We start from the raw sequence: 13,993 nt of genomic DNA, 5'->3' as shown, positions 1-13,993 counted from the left end.
TAAAGTGGTAAAGTATAATGAGTTATCTAGGTTTGCCAGAATGACAGATACGTCGGGAATGGGGTACCGATCGGGGATAGTACGCAGCTTTTGCCTTCCGTTTTCGTCCAGACCCTTTTTAGTCACGACATGGACCGGTGAGTTATGAGGAGAACACGACTTTCGAATTATGCCATCTTTCAAAAGAGATTCGATTTCTGTGTTGATAAACTCCGCTGCTGAAATTGGATAGGGGTAGCTTTTCGAAAATATTGCGTCATCGGTGATGGTGCAAATTGTTGCTTCTACGTTCGTATTATATGGTAGGTCTCTATCTGGGTGTGCAAATGCATTTGAATTTTTATCAATCATTTCATAAAACTTTGCTTTAATAGTGACCGGGACAGAATCTGCTTCTATTGTGATTGAATTAATTTGATTGCAACGGAGATGCTGAAGTTTGGTTTCCCCACTGCGATGACGTAAGTATCCAGCATCGATATCGATTTTCGCATTAATCTCTTTAAGGAAATCGTAACCGATTATACCATCGACTGTGGTTATATTAATTAAGATTAAAGATATTGATCAAACATTTTTTTTATAAGATTGACCCCATTTATTGATTTTAATGTAAATAGGTTTCCCATTACCTTAATTCCGTTAAGGAATGGGTGATTTTTGATAAAATTTTTCGAAGTCCCTGTATCGATTAGTAATTTCAGCTCCCGACCACTCGTTGTTTTTGTTATGACGAATGGTAGGAGCGATTCTAGTTTAAATGATTAAATTCACTTTCTAAACGATCGATGGAGGCGCGTATTTTACTTGAGTTGTCGCGGTGGCAACTATCAATATGCGAATGAAGACTGTAATGGTCATCGCAATATCGGGTTCGTCAAAATCTGAACTTACTTCTTCTGGCATATAGTTTACCTTTTGAACCTTGGGATGTGATTTTTGAAAAGAACCAGACTGGTCCCGACAGCGTTTAAATACTACTTGGTGAGGTTGTATATGTGGCTGCTGTGGCAACATAACGTTAGGCTGAGATTGGTAGTTGTTTGGGTTATGGAATGACAGGTTGTTCTGACGCGCTGGTTGATTTCGGTAAACGGAAGAACCGGGATCGACGTCCATCGCAGTTGGTCTATTATTTATATTCGGTGGGAGAGCCTTACGATAGGGCTGGGAAAATGTGTACCGGGGCATTGCTGGTCTTACTAAGTTGCCCATAGCAAATGTTTGCACAAAATCGTAACGCTTATGATTCGTCTCGAGCTCCTGAGCAGCAGCTAATGCAGAAGGCAAGTCTTTCGGACCTGAAGAAAACAAAATATCGCAAAGGGGGCGGCGTTCCCGCTGTGTGTCATCATTTGCTTATTTATGATAAGTGTTAAGTGCCTATCTACCATATCGTAGTGTTCTGAGATCGGTAAATTCCCTTGCCTTAGAATACTTAATTCGTTTTCCAAGACATGAATTGGTCTTTTATCTGCGTAAGTTTGATCGAGCCTAGCAATTATTGCCTTGAAATTTAAGACAGTGTTAAATGACGATAAAGTCGTGTTAGCTGACCCAGTAATTTTGTTTCTAAAAAAAAATTCTTGAAATAATTAATCGAGAACGGTGAGCGAAGTTCTCCTGGAAATTCTAGTAAAAAGGCAAAACTATGACCTTCACTAATTTTGTGATTTGAAAAATAGTTTTAGTTAAGATAACTTTAAACTTCTCACCATGAAAATGCTATTTAGTTTTAATTAATATAACTTCACAGTAAACAAGGTTTTTTTCGTGTTCGGACCCCTGGGATAATTTGATACCTGAAACTTGAACTTTAGTTTTTTCTTAATTATAAAGCAGTTTCAGATGCGAAAACGTTATCCTGATCACCAGTATTCTAGTTAATTTAGTTAAATTAGTAAAAACCGATTAACTTATAAAAACGAGAGCGTGTAATTTTCCGAACGCAAGTTCACACAGTTCAATATAAGCTTTCAATCTAATATACATATAAAATTCTCGTGTCACGGTGTACGTTATTGAACTCCTCTGAAACCGCTCGACCGATTTTCGTGAATCTTAGCGTGCATATCGGCTAGGGTGGAGAATCGGACAACATCTATTTTTCATCCTCCTAAATATTAAGGGAAATTGGAAATTGGAAAATTCCCAAAAAGTAACATTTTTCCATACAATTTTTTTTTTAAATTTTTGTTTGTTTTTTTTTCAATATTTTTATTTGTCAAATATTTGAATCATTCAATTTCGGTCGCATGCTTTTTTTATTCCGGCTATTCAAAAGAAAAATTATTGAAAATTATTCAGTGAAAACGTTATTTTTCACCTAAAGTGATCAATTACAGATTGAAATTTCTTACGAAGCCACGAAGAGGTCGCGCTAATATCGGTCGGCGTTCCGTTTACCATCAACGTATGGCAGCCCAAGACACATGAACGACTACTCCCAGGAATTATGGAACGCGGTCAATCAGCAAGCGATCGTCATGATGTCACAGCACGACTTTTCAAACAACAGCAGCGATGTTTAATGGACTTTATCTTGAAGCAACATATGGTACATATGTACATATATATGGTGCAGTTAGATGCTGGATGTATTCTGTTGAGTAGCAAAGAAAAGTTACCCGCACGCACACATTCTTCTTTGGATGGTGGTTACACCAGATCAAACTGATGAACTCATTTCTGCGGAAATTCCTGATGCAGAGAAAGATAAAGTATTATACCAAATGATGAAAACCAATATGGTTCATGGACCTTGCGGACACCACAATCCCACTTCGGGTTGTATGTCTGACAATAAATGCACGAAACACTATCCAAGTGCTTTTCTTTCGGAAACTCAAACTTGAAATGATTGATATCCACTGTATAGGCGTGGCTCACCAGACGACAATGGCAGAAAATTCAGCATTCAATCTAGAAGAATGAATATTGAAGCTGACAACACATGGATCGTATCATATTCGCCATTATTGTGTAATTCACATTTAAAACTCATATCAATGTTGAGTATTGCAGTTTGGTGTAATCGATAAAATACCTTTGTAATTACGTCACCAAAGGAAGCAACATGGCGGTTATTGGTCTTGAACGATACGGTCGATACGTGAACTGCAATAAAGCGCTTTGTAGGATATTTACTTTTACAATTCATGAACGTTTTCCGATTGTTGTGCGTCTCGCAGTTAATTTGGAGAGTGTATTTCAACCCAGAGAATACAGTACAGCCAGTGGAAACACCGCCAGCAACAAAATTACCATTGACGAGTTTTTTCTCAACTTTCGTCAGTGACCCGTGTGCGAGAACCTTGCTCTATTCGGAAATACCTTGATATTATACCTGGAATGCATCGTGAAAGAAATAGTTGCGCAGAAAGCAACTCTAACCAGTAGATTAACATCCAGGTGTGTTATCAACTAATGCATTAGGACAATTTTTACACAATCCACTCGATAAACGACGATTGTTTCTACCTTAGGTTGCTATTGATTAATGTACGCTGTTCAACTTTATTTGAGTCATTGCGTACTGTGAATGGTACGGTGTGTGCAAATTTTGGAGAAGTAAGCCAGCAATTACAATTTCTGGAACATGTTAATCACTGGAATGAAAATGAAGTACGCACACTTTTCGCTGTAAACATTTAGACAAATCAGCCTTCAAATCCGCGTCTAAAAATTGGAAATGGATCAATTCCGGTGGTTCGATATCAATTCCATCTGTCGTTTATCAATTCACGAAAGATGAACTCATCACGAATGTTCGGACATTGGCCAAATTATCGTAAGTACGATTCCTTAAGTGCACGCGCAATGTTAGCTGCCAAAAATACCGATGTTGTTGACTTAAACTGGAATATTTAAAGTCAAATTCCGGGAGACTTGCGCTCATACAAATCGGTCGATCGTCTTGACAATGAGACGAAGCCGCGAATTATCAAGTGGGATTTCTAAGTGCTTTAGAAAGGCTTGGTATGACACCGCATTATTTGCGTCTCAAAGTTGAATCTGTCGTTATTATGTTTCGCAATCTTCAAGCACCGAAACTGTGTAATGCAACCCGACTGGTTGTAACGTACCATCTTATAGAATGGGGCAGAATGCTTGACTCTACGAATTCCTCTGAGCTCCAACGATTTGCCATTTCAATTCAAACCCTTTCAGTTTTCAAAGAATTCTACAATTTTCCATATCAGTTCCGACGCATTCCGTTTCAAGTGAAAATTGCTTTTGAGATGAGAATCAATAGGACACAAGGATAGTCGCTAGAAGTGTGTGGTATAAATTTGGAAATGCTATGTTTTTAACAAGGACGGATATACGTGGCGTGCTCACGAGTTGGAAAACCATCTGCTCTGTAGATTTACGCACCGAAACAGAAACCAAAAAATATTGTTTATCAAGCTTCGTTAAAATTGAAAATATTTGGAATAATTGAAAATAAAACATTTTCAACACAATATAAATTTAACTTTCTTTTCATTTCAAAACACATAATTTCAGGCAGGACAACGGCTGCCGGGTCAGCTAGTATTAATATAAACTTTTTATTTTCAAAATTTAATTTTAAGCACCGCTTGTAAGTCACACATTATCAATTTTAATTTTTTACTTACAAATTTACTCTGATGTAACCTAAATTTATCCTGGAATAGATGCTGCGAATGTTCCCTCGATGTCACGGATGCTGATGTCCTGTAATTTTTTGGAGTCCCGTCCACTTCTGCCTTTATGGCAATTCTGCTTGCCGAATTAAGGTGATTGCTAAGCGTCGGGCCCCACGTTGGGCGCCAGTTAATAATAGAACCCACGACTTAATTGTTCCCAAGTCAAATTTATTCTGCTCTTTCCTTCCAATCTCACGATCAACCAACCAAGCATTTTACAAATATACCGATTGACGCCTTGCGGGTTGAATTGGATTAGTGAGCGAGGCAACAATTATTTCCCTACTTCTTAAGCGCCGCATTGCGGTTAGAGCGCGATGTATTGATACTCCATCGGATCAAGGCATCGTTGTTGTTGTGAGAGCGCATGCGCTGTGTGGTGATGATTCTTATTATCCGGTGAAATATCGAGCCGCTCACTGCAGCCAAGGAAACAGATGGGGCTACACTTGCTATCTTAACTTACATATACTGTATGAATGAAATGAAATGTAGAAGCTGTGTTTAGTAAGAATTTTAATATATGTAATATCGATGTTGTTGATGTCAATTGTTGCATCTACGTTACCGATTATTGCATCGCGCAAATTAATGTACACCTAAGTACGAAGTTTTACTTGATTAAATTTTATATTATATATCGTAATCTCTCACTTTCGTTTTTTACATACATATCCACAATGTATTGATGATGTTGTCTGCATCGGAGAATGTTGTTGTCTTCATTAGCACGAATCATCAACCTATATGCGTAAAGGTTCAAAGCACTAACTGTCTTCATCAGTTCTTCACCTGCAAATGAATATATTTAAGAGGTAAACAGAAATTATTGACTTAAAAAAATTTAAGATAATCTATAAGTTGCAATTGAAGTTGTGTTTCTTTGTTTAATATTTAAATGATATCCATCTTCTCCTTCCCAAAATTACAATGGATACTGCAAATGTTTGTCGTGAATTATGTACTTGCATCGTGTTATCTTTGCGTTGTATGCGTATGTATTTTACCAGCCATAACAACTGCAACTTCATCTACGTGCTCTCCATAGGATACTTTGCCTGCTTTAATGACAAAGACGTTGTCGTTTTGCAGACTCTTAGAAAAGGTATTGAACAATTGTACCAATTGGTAATGGTTTTTCTAAAACGTTTCCAAAATGTCCCAAATTTCTCCTTGTAATGGTTGTAAGCGCAGCGTGTATGTGATTGTTGCTCCTCATTTCCCATAAAATAAATTTATAAAAATTTTGGATTGGCATCAGGCATTGGAAGCATTGTACTGATTCGATGGCACACGTGACCTTAAATCCTGAAAGAAAATTCAAAATTCCGACCATCTTCATAATGAAAATTTTTGTTGCTCCAAATGACGTCATTTGGACGCATGAATTGAACTTAGGAATTTTCCGCAAAAACAATTTCAATTGAGATATAGTTCCAGCTAAAAGGGTTTTTAAAGGCTCCGGCGGTATATTAAGCGGTGGCAACGAAATTCTCCCAGATGCGCAACATAAACCAGCTGATTCACCCAGAGAACATAAAACATAGAGAAGGTGCAAATTGAATTCTGTATGATGTTCGATTGGACGGCTAACAGAGCTTATAAGATTGTGACACGGAATTTCACCATTCTCGCTGCTATTTAGCAGAATTGAGCACGTGCAATGGCAGAAATATATGTATGTAAAACGACTGAATTCATGCGAGAATGAATGAAGAGAAATGCTTTGAAGAAAAATATACATAGTCACACAAAGAATGTAAAGAAGAAGAAGAAGCATTCTCTGAGTCACATATGTGTGATTATCTTATGTCATATGAACTATTTTTTCAGAAAAATGATAAAAATTTTAATTTTTTTACAAAATTGTCATAAATTAGGTAAAAAATAATTTATTTATATTTTTTTAATTTTTTAATTATTTCAAAAAAGTTATATTTATTTCGTCTATTACAAAGTGAAGATCTGTCAAATGAACTTCATTTCTTCAAAGAAAATTGATGACCTTCATGAAATAGTATGCTTATTCGCATTATTTCGTTATCATTTCCATATTTGCACCTATAGAATTGCTATGGCATATACAGTATGTATATTATTTCCTTGGCACATTTGTATATATGTTTACGAAAGCAAATGCGAGCCACATACATATGTACATACATTCATAATAACAAGTGTCGCACGCATCTTTCGCATCCCCATTGTCACGGTCAACCAATAGCCGAAACTGACGTTTTGTCAAAGAATCAAGTGCTGAACACATTGAGCGCGACTACACACGTTCTTATGGACACAGTTATGTAGTTGTGCAGCTGGCTCAATAACTGTGTCCCTAAGAACGTGTGTATTCTAATATTTGACAGATGTAGTTTGCGCTCATTGTGTTCAGCACTTGTGTGATGATAGAAAATCCAAGCTGTGCCGAAAAAAATAAACGAATGGCCGCCAATTGTCACCGCTTCCCTTGCCGCTGTACAGCTCCGCCAACAAACCAGCGTAAATATGTATAAAGATGTATGAGCGTGCATACATATCGACGCTGATTTTTGCGAGACACGGAAAAATACTCTAGAATAGACAAATATTGTAAATCGACAACGGCTATGTTGCCACTTTTGTCACTTCTTTCTGTGAAGAATCATCAGAAAGTTGTTCAATTTATGATTTTTAGCTCTTGCGGCGCCTGTTTTTATGAATGAAGCGAGGTCGCTTGTGGATTTTGCGCCTGCCTTTATGAATGAAATTGTTCTTGCTGTACAATTTACTACATTTGGGCTTCGCCAACTCGGCTGCCATATTGACTTGCTATGCTTATGCTATTTAGGCAGTTGTTGTTTTTGTAGAACAGTGTTTCAATTTTTTGTTGGTGACATATTCACATGTGTACGCATATGTATGTTTGTATGCTTGTGCATTATTTGTTCGGAAGTGTAAACAAATATAATATATGTACATATACTATAAGTATACATGAATGTATGAACATGCAGGTCAATGCGCGCGCTTGTAATATATTGATCAGTGATAAAATCATGATTTGAATTTCTGAATGCGCACATGCATATATGTACATACATACTTGTAATCATATGGGCAGATAATAACATTAATATGATAGACGATACATTTATATATTGTTGAGATAAATTCAATTTCTATTACCAACAAACATAATACAAAAATATTTATTAGTATAGTATATTATGTAAAAATCAAATTAAATTATGAAATATACAAGTCCAAATTGACTGTAAATAGTACTATGCATGCATTCATACAAAATTATACTCTAATCATAATTATTTTTACATGCCAATATGCCAACGGCAAAACGCAAAAGCATACATATTTGCATACATTATGAAAGCAAAATCGAAGCATGGAAATATCACTATACTGTGTTGGGAGTATCATAAGGAGCATGCATTCATATATTTATGTGTCTTCATATTTTTCTTCAATATTCCTTGATTGCGCATACATGCTATGGCATCATATGCCGTACATATAATATTTCTCTTCATATTCTCTGTTTGAGTATGTTGGAACTGTTAAAAATGTTAACATTTCACAGCGTGAATTCTGTTGTTGTGTGGTGAGATTCAGTGTCGCAATTTTATCAAATGCTCGCTGTCGAACCTGCACCTTCTCTATGTTTTATGTTCTCTGATTCACCTTTGTACTTGAAATCATGACAATGTTGGCACTCTTTTTCCATACTACCGATCGTGATTAATGGATTTGACGAATAGTTTATTTCAGAATCATATTCAAACGCTAGACGATTAAGTGGTGCTCGATCCTGCATTCGTCGTTGGTTATTCTATCTGTGTGCGTTGGTCGCTTGTTGACGTGCCCCTCGTTGTCTTAAGGTATTAGCACGAAGACGTTGAGTGCGTTGCCTTGAATTTTCATTTGCAAGTGTACACGACTTAAAATCACATAATATTAACACAAAACTACGAAATATTTTTCTCAATTTGATCGCAACTCTCGGGATAAATTAAAAATAAAATAGAATAATATTCAATATTCGATACTGCGATAGTAGCGCGGTCTGCCGGATTACTCTTTCCAACGGTACCTTTAGATCGTGGCGCCAAAGAAATCGCAATTGTGCCATTTCGGCATATAATTTATGCACCGTTTTTACAATAATGCGGAGCAACAATAACCAAAAAAATTTCTGCTCTCCGATATTTCAACACTTATCTTTCCTATATTTTTTAAATATGTACGGATATTTAGTATAAAAGTATACTTGTCACAAGACGACTATTTAAAGAGTACAGACCGTATTCGCATTGTTGCGATCGTCATGCTGTTGCTCTCTTGAGTCATTTTGGCTCCCTTCATGTGCTGAACACATATAGACCGACAGACTTCAAGCGACATTTCTCAAATATTAAAACACACGTTGTTATGGACATAGTTATTTAGACAGCTGCACGACTACACGACAGCGGGCTCTCAGTTGTCGCTCTTGCTAATATAAAAATATTTTTAAATTTGATGACTACAGTAGAGAGGAGAGAAGAGAGGATAGGATGCCACTAATATGTAAAATATAAAATTGTTCAAACCTGACGTTATTTTACAAAGAGAAGGACGAAATAACCCTGTTATATCATTTGTAATAACAATTGATAATTTAAAACAAATAAATCTGCCTATTACTAATTTTTTGCTTAAAAAATTTCATTTTGAACAAAATATTAAAATGTCAATGAAGTGAAAGGTATTACTTGTAGTATGGTAACAACGAAATTGTGTAAATTCAAAATGGGCACCTGTGTTGTCGCTACCCTCTTACAAATGTTCATGTATCAGGCTTCACGACGCTATTTACAGTTCACTGTCGTGCAGTCATGTCGTGTTGAACCAAATTGTGAATCTAAACCAGTAGTCGGCATATCTTAGCACAATTGCGAACTTCACACGTACGCTAACGCTCTATCGTTCAGTCCAGAGATAAAGAGATGTTTAACTCCTCTCTCACTGGAAGTGAGACAACAATTGCTAAACGTCAAAACCTCCTAAACTTTGACAGTTGATCGAGTTCAGGAGGTTTTGACGTTTAGCAATTGGAAACGAGCGATGGCCAGATTGAAATCTTACCAAAGAAATATGTAAACGGAGGGATTTGTTGCATCGTTCAAGACCACTTATAAAAAATGTAAAACAATGAAATTTAAAGGTATTTGATGAAACGTTTTGTAATTTGAAGTATCATAGTTTTATTTTCAATGGAAAATGATTAAAAACATTTAATGATTGAGAGCTAACAAGCTTAAGTCCTATTATTGGGTATTGAAAGGACAAAAGTCAGTTGTTATAATATTCTTTAAAAAGATGTAAATAGTTTCTCCATATAATAAATAATCACTATTTAGTAATTTTTATTCGTACTAAATGTTGGGTATTGGGTTGATAAATGCCCAAAAATTGTAATTTTGTTCAATCTGGCCATAATGGAAAATGTTATAAAAAACGATAATTTTGAGGCGCTCTCACACGGGAATAAGTTTAACATCCCTTTATTCCTGGTTCAGTCGTTTTCGGGCCAGCAACCAGAGATAAAGAGTTGCCCAACTCTCCTGTCACTGGAAATGTGAGAGCCGCTCACCTACCGAACTTTGACAGTTCACTGGATTGAGTAGGTTTTTGACGATTTGCAATTGGAATGACTGGAACGGCCAGATTGAAATTATACCAAAACATATGTGAACAAAGGAATTTGTTTCCGCCGTTCAAGATCACTAATAAAAAATGTGAAACAATGAAAATCATAAAAATGCGAAATTTAAATATATTTCATGAAATGTTTTGCAATTTGATGCATAGTAGCATTAGCTTTCACTTACCAATGATTAAAAACATCTAATAATTGAGAACTAACAGGCTTAATTCACCTTATTAAGATTGAAAGATCAAAAGTCAGTTGTTTTAATATTCTATAAAAGCATAAAACAGGACTTAAGTAGTTTCGCCATATATTAAAAGTCCGATATATAATAATTTACAATCGTAATAAATGTTAGGTATTTTAATTTAAATGCCCAAAAATTCTTACTTTCTTCGATCTGGCTATAATGGAAAATGTTATAAAAAACGCTTATTTTGTGGCGCTCTCACACTGGAATAAGTTGGGCATCCCATTATCCCTGCCAGCAACGAATTAACATCACGCAAGACTATAGCGCAAAACCAAATATGCCCTGCGAGAAATATTTTATGATTCTAAATGCCTTTGGTGCCATGCAATGCCTTTTATGTTCCAAGTCTTTTAAAGATAATAGGGAATATATCCTTAAAAGACATTTTGTTAATTTTCGTTATACTATTAATTATTTATAAAATTTGCTTAATTTTAATTCCAATTTCTCACTGGGCTACTTTTTTTTCGTGCTCACCAACACAGTGACAGATCCTCTCATGCCGACCACTGATCTAAACCACTGATCTATAATCTTGGCGTGATGTTTCCTGGCTCGACAACGACTGAACGATAGAGCGTAAGCGTACGTGTGAAGTTAGTTTGCACAATTGTGCTAAGAAATGCCGACCACTGATCTGAAACGTCCTCGTATCTGCCTGAACACATACAAAAAATTCATCAAAATCAGTTCAGTCTTAAGAGGAGTTTACACACGCACACAATAAATTTATGTATTAAGATAACTCTCGTTTAGTTTTAGGTGATACGTACAACCGTTACGTGAACAAAACTACTTGTATAATAATCTGTAACAACTGGTTGCAAGAGTATAACTAGACAAGCTCAAACAAGTGATTGTGCTGTTTTGGTGATACCTTGCTCTTTAGTACGCAGGTATATCTCTTCTTTAAAGGCGTGTTTGCTCGTAGAAATGTATTAAAGAATTTACAATTGGGTTTGGGTAATCTTGGAGTTTAGACATATTTCTTTCTTATTTTCATTACGCATATACCATGGCGAACAAGTGATTGTTTTCAGCATTTTCGATTGGAACCTTTGTATTATAGTATATCAATATTAGTTGCACACGTCGTACCCCACAGTTGAATGCCATACATCTAAATAGTGGGTAAATTTTAGACTACCATCCTCTGATTTCGGAGTTAAAATGGTGTGTACGGATAGAGGAGGTCCTCCAGATTGAGAATATACATAAATATAGTTGCCGCCGACTTATGGTTTTTGAGATATTTGCATTTAAAGTTCAAAAATTGAATTATATAAAATGCGTGTTTTTCCCATTTGTAATGAATTTTATAGCTATATTTTTAACTTTTATATCCACTACACTTATTCGTTCCTAACCATTTATTTTATATTAAATTGTGCAAAAATTACTTTTATTCAACATTTAACTTTTGTTCATTTATTTTTGTTCACACAATAACGAAGGTTGCATTCTAACTAATAATCAGTGCTACCTTACGTTCATTTTTTTAGAAGAACCAAAATAAATAAAGAAAATAAATGATAACCCAATGATTAGAAATGAATTAGTGAGAAAGTGTAAAATGCATAATAAATTGGAGAAACACACATTTAAAATAGTTGATTTTTTGATCTTTAAATGCAAATATATATAGTGACATATTCACCCTCACATCCATCTACTAATATCCAATTACTGCAGCATCAGTATTTTGGTGACACATTCGTTCTCACACCCATCCATTAAAGTCAAGTAAACAAATAACAAGAGCTGCGCATCATTTTTGCTGTGCAGAGAATTTAATGTAAACAAATGACCGATATTCAGTGACGATCGCGCCTTAAGCGTCTTCGCTTATACAAACCAAATAATCTATAAGTTCTCATCCAATGAATCAAGCGACCAACTGCACACTCATTTTAATGTAAACAATAGCCAATAGCCAAAACCAAGATTTTCATTCTCTTTGTAAATTAGTCTTAAGTTGAAATCCAATTGACACACACGAAATATGTCTTTCGTCGCGTACAATTTTAATAAATAATAAATAATAAAACATTTTAAACATTTGTATTTAATTTATTAAAAAACGGATCTTAGCGTTGTCCTTAGTCTTTCGACGGGACATTTATTCGACTCAAGTATTTCAGTATATATGTATATATTCTCGATCTGGTGGACCTCCTCTATCCGTACATACACATTCTAACCCCGAAATCGGGAGATACTATTCTAAATCCCAGCCCAAATAGTTCTTATGAGCACATTGTATAAAAGCACTTTGTTGTCTAGACTAAGCTTAGAGTTTTTATTTAAAACCCTATTTAAATTTGCAGCTGTTATCTTCATGTTAGTTACTTTACTAGAAATATGTTTTCTCCACGTGAGCCTTCTATCTAGGTGAATAACAGGATAAGTTACTTCGTTTGCTTGGGGTACTAAAATTTTGTTCATTTTAACTACCGGGTACATTTGTGGTCTTACACTTTTGTTCATTTAATTTTATACGCCAATTGGCTAGCCATTCTTCGACAGAATTTAAGTGCTCCGCTATTATTCTTTATACTATAATGTGGCATTTGTATGGCTCACTAAAGCTGTGTCATCCGCAAAAGTTGATGTCAATACATTATTAGCATTTGAAAGATCTGCTGTATATATGATGTATAGAGATGGGCCTAAAACACTAGCCTATGGTACACCAGCCCATATCTGTCGTTCATCAGATATGAAATCTCCTACTTTAACCATAAATTGCGTATTTTTCAAATTATACTCCAATGTTTTATACAATTGAAAATGTAGAATTTTTTTTACTTACATATATAAAATTCCTTCTTGCTACACCTTATCAAACGTCTGAGCTACGTCTAGAATTATAGATGAACAGTACTCTCTGTGCTCAAATGCTCTTCTTATTTCGTTAGTAATTCTATTTGGTTGCTTTTTCGAGATACAGGTATGTTTTTCGCGAAACCCGAATTGGTGCGTTGCTATTCTATTATTTTCGCGGAAGAAAGGAGACATCTTTTATATTAACACTTTTTCAAATATTTGAATATTCTAATAATTTCAGAAGGTGAAATCTTAAAAGACTCGAGTGACTCGTTAGCTGTGTTGAGTAAGCTGGACAGCTTAAAGTTGTTCCTTGGGCCATTAGGTTGAAATATCTCTTCAAGGTGATTTGCAAAACAATAAGCCTTTTCCTCGCCACGTCGAGCCCAATTTCCACCCAAGTCTCGTATAGTCTTGTTGGAGTCAATTCGTCTCCCCGAGCATGCCTTGGCCAACAAGCGTCTTTTCGCGACGATGGCAAAAGCTAAAAATCATAAATTGAAAAACTTTCTGGTGTTTGTTCTAAGAAAGAAGTGAGAAAAGTGGCAACATAGT

At 35.5% G+C, this 13,993-nt stretch overlaps 1 long non-coding RNA gene across 2 annotated transcripts in view; it reads right to left on the bottom strand.

Moving 5' to 3' along the window:
* Positions 1 to 4,503: 4,503 nt before the first annotated feature.
* LOC120780486 overlaps positions 4,504 to 13,993 on the bottom strand; it is a 34,908-nt gene continuing 25,418 nt past the window's right edge. Inside the window, exons 2-3 of one of the 2 annotated variants that reach the window (XR_005705880.1) lie at positions 5,328 to 5,465; positions 4,504 to 5,272 (exon numbers count right to left, since the gene is read on the bottom strand). This is a non-coding gene — a long non-coding RNA (uncharacterized LOC120780486). Of the gene's footprint in view, positions 5,466 to 13,993 lie in introns of both variants that reach the window. The other variant, XR_005705879.1, reaches the window with a different exon arrangement.

This window comes from Bactrocera tryoni, unplaced genomic scaffold (assembly GCF_016617805.1).
Source record: "Bactrocera tryoni isolate S06 unplaced genomic scaffold, CSIRO_BtryS06_freeze2 scaffold_25, whole genome shotgun sequence".
Taxonomy (NCBI): Eukaryota; Metazoa; Arthropoda; class Insecta; order Diptera; family Tephritidae; genus Bactrocera; species Bactrocera tryoni.
Note: the sequence above shows the minus strand (reverse complement) of the source record. Positions and strands in the feature narration are given on the sequence as shown.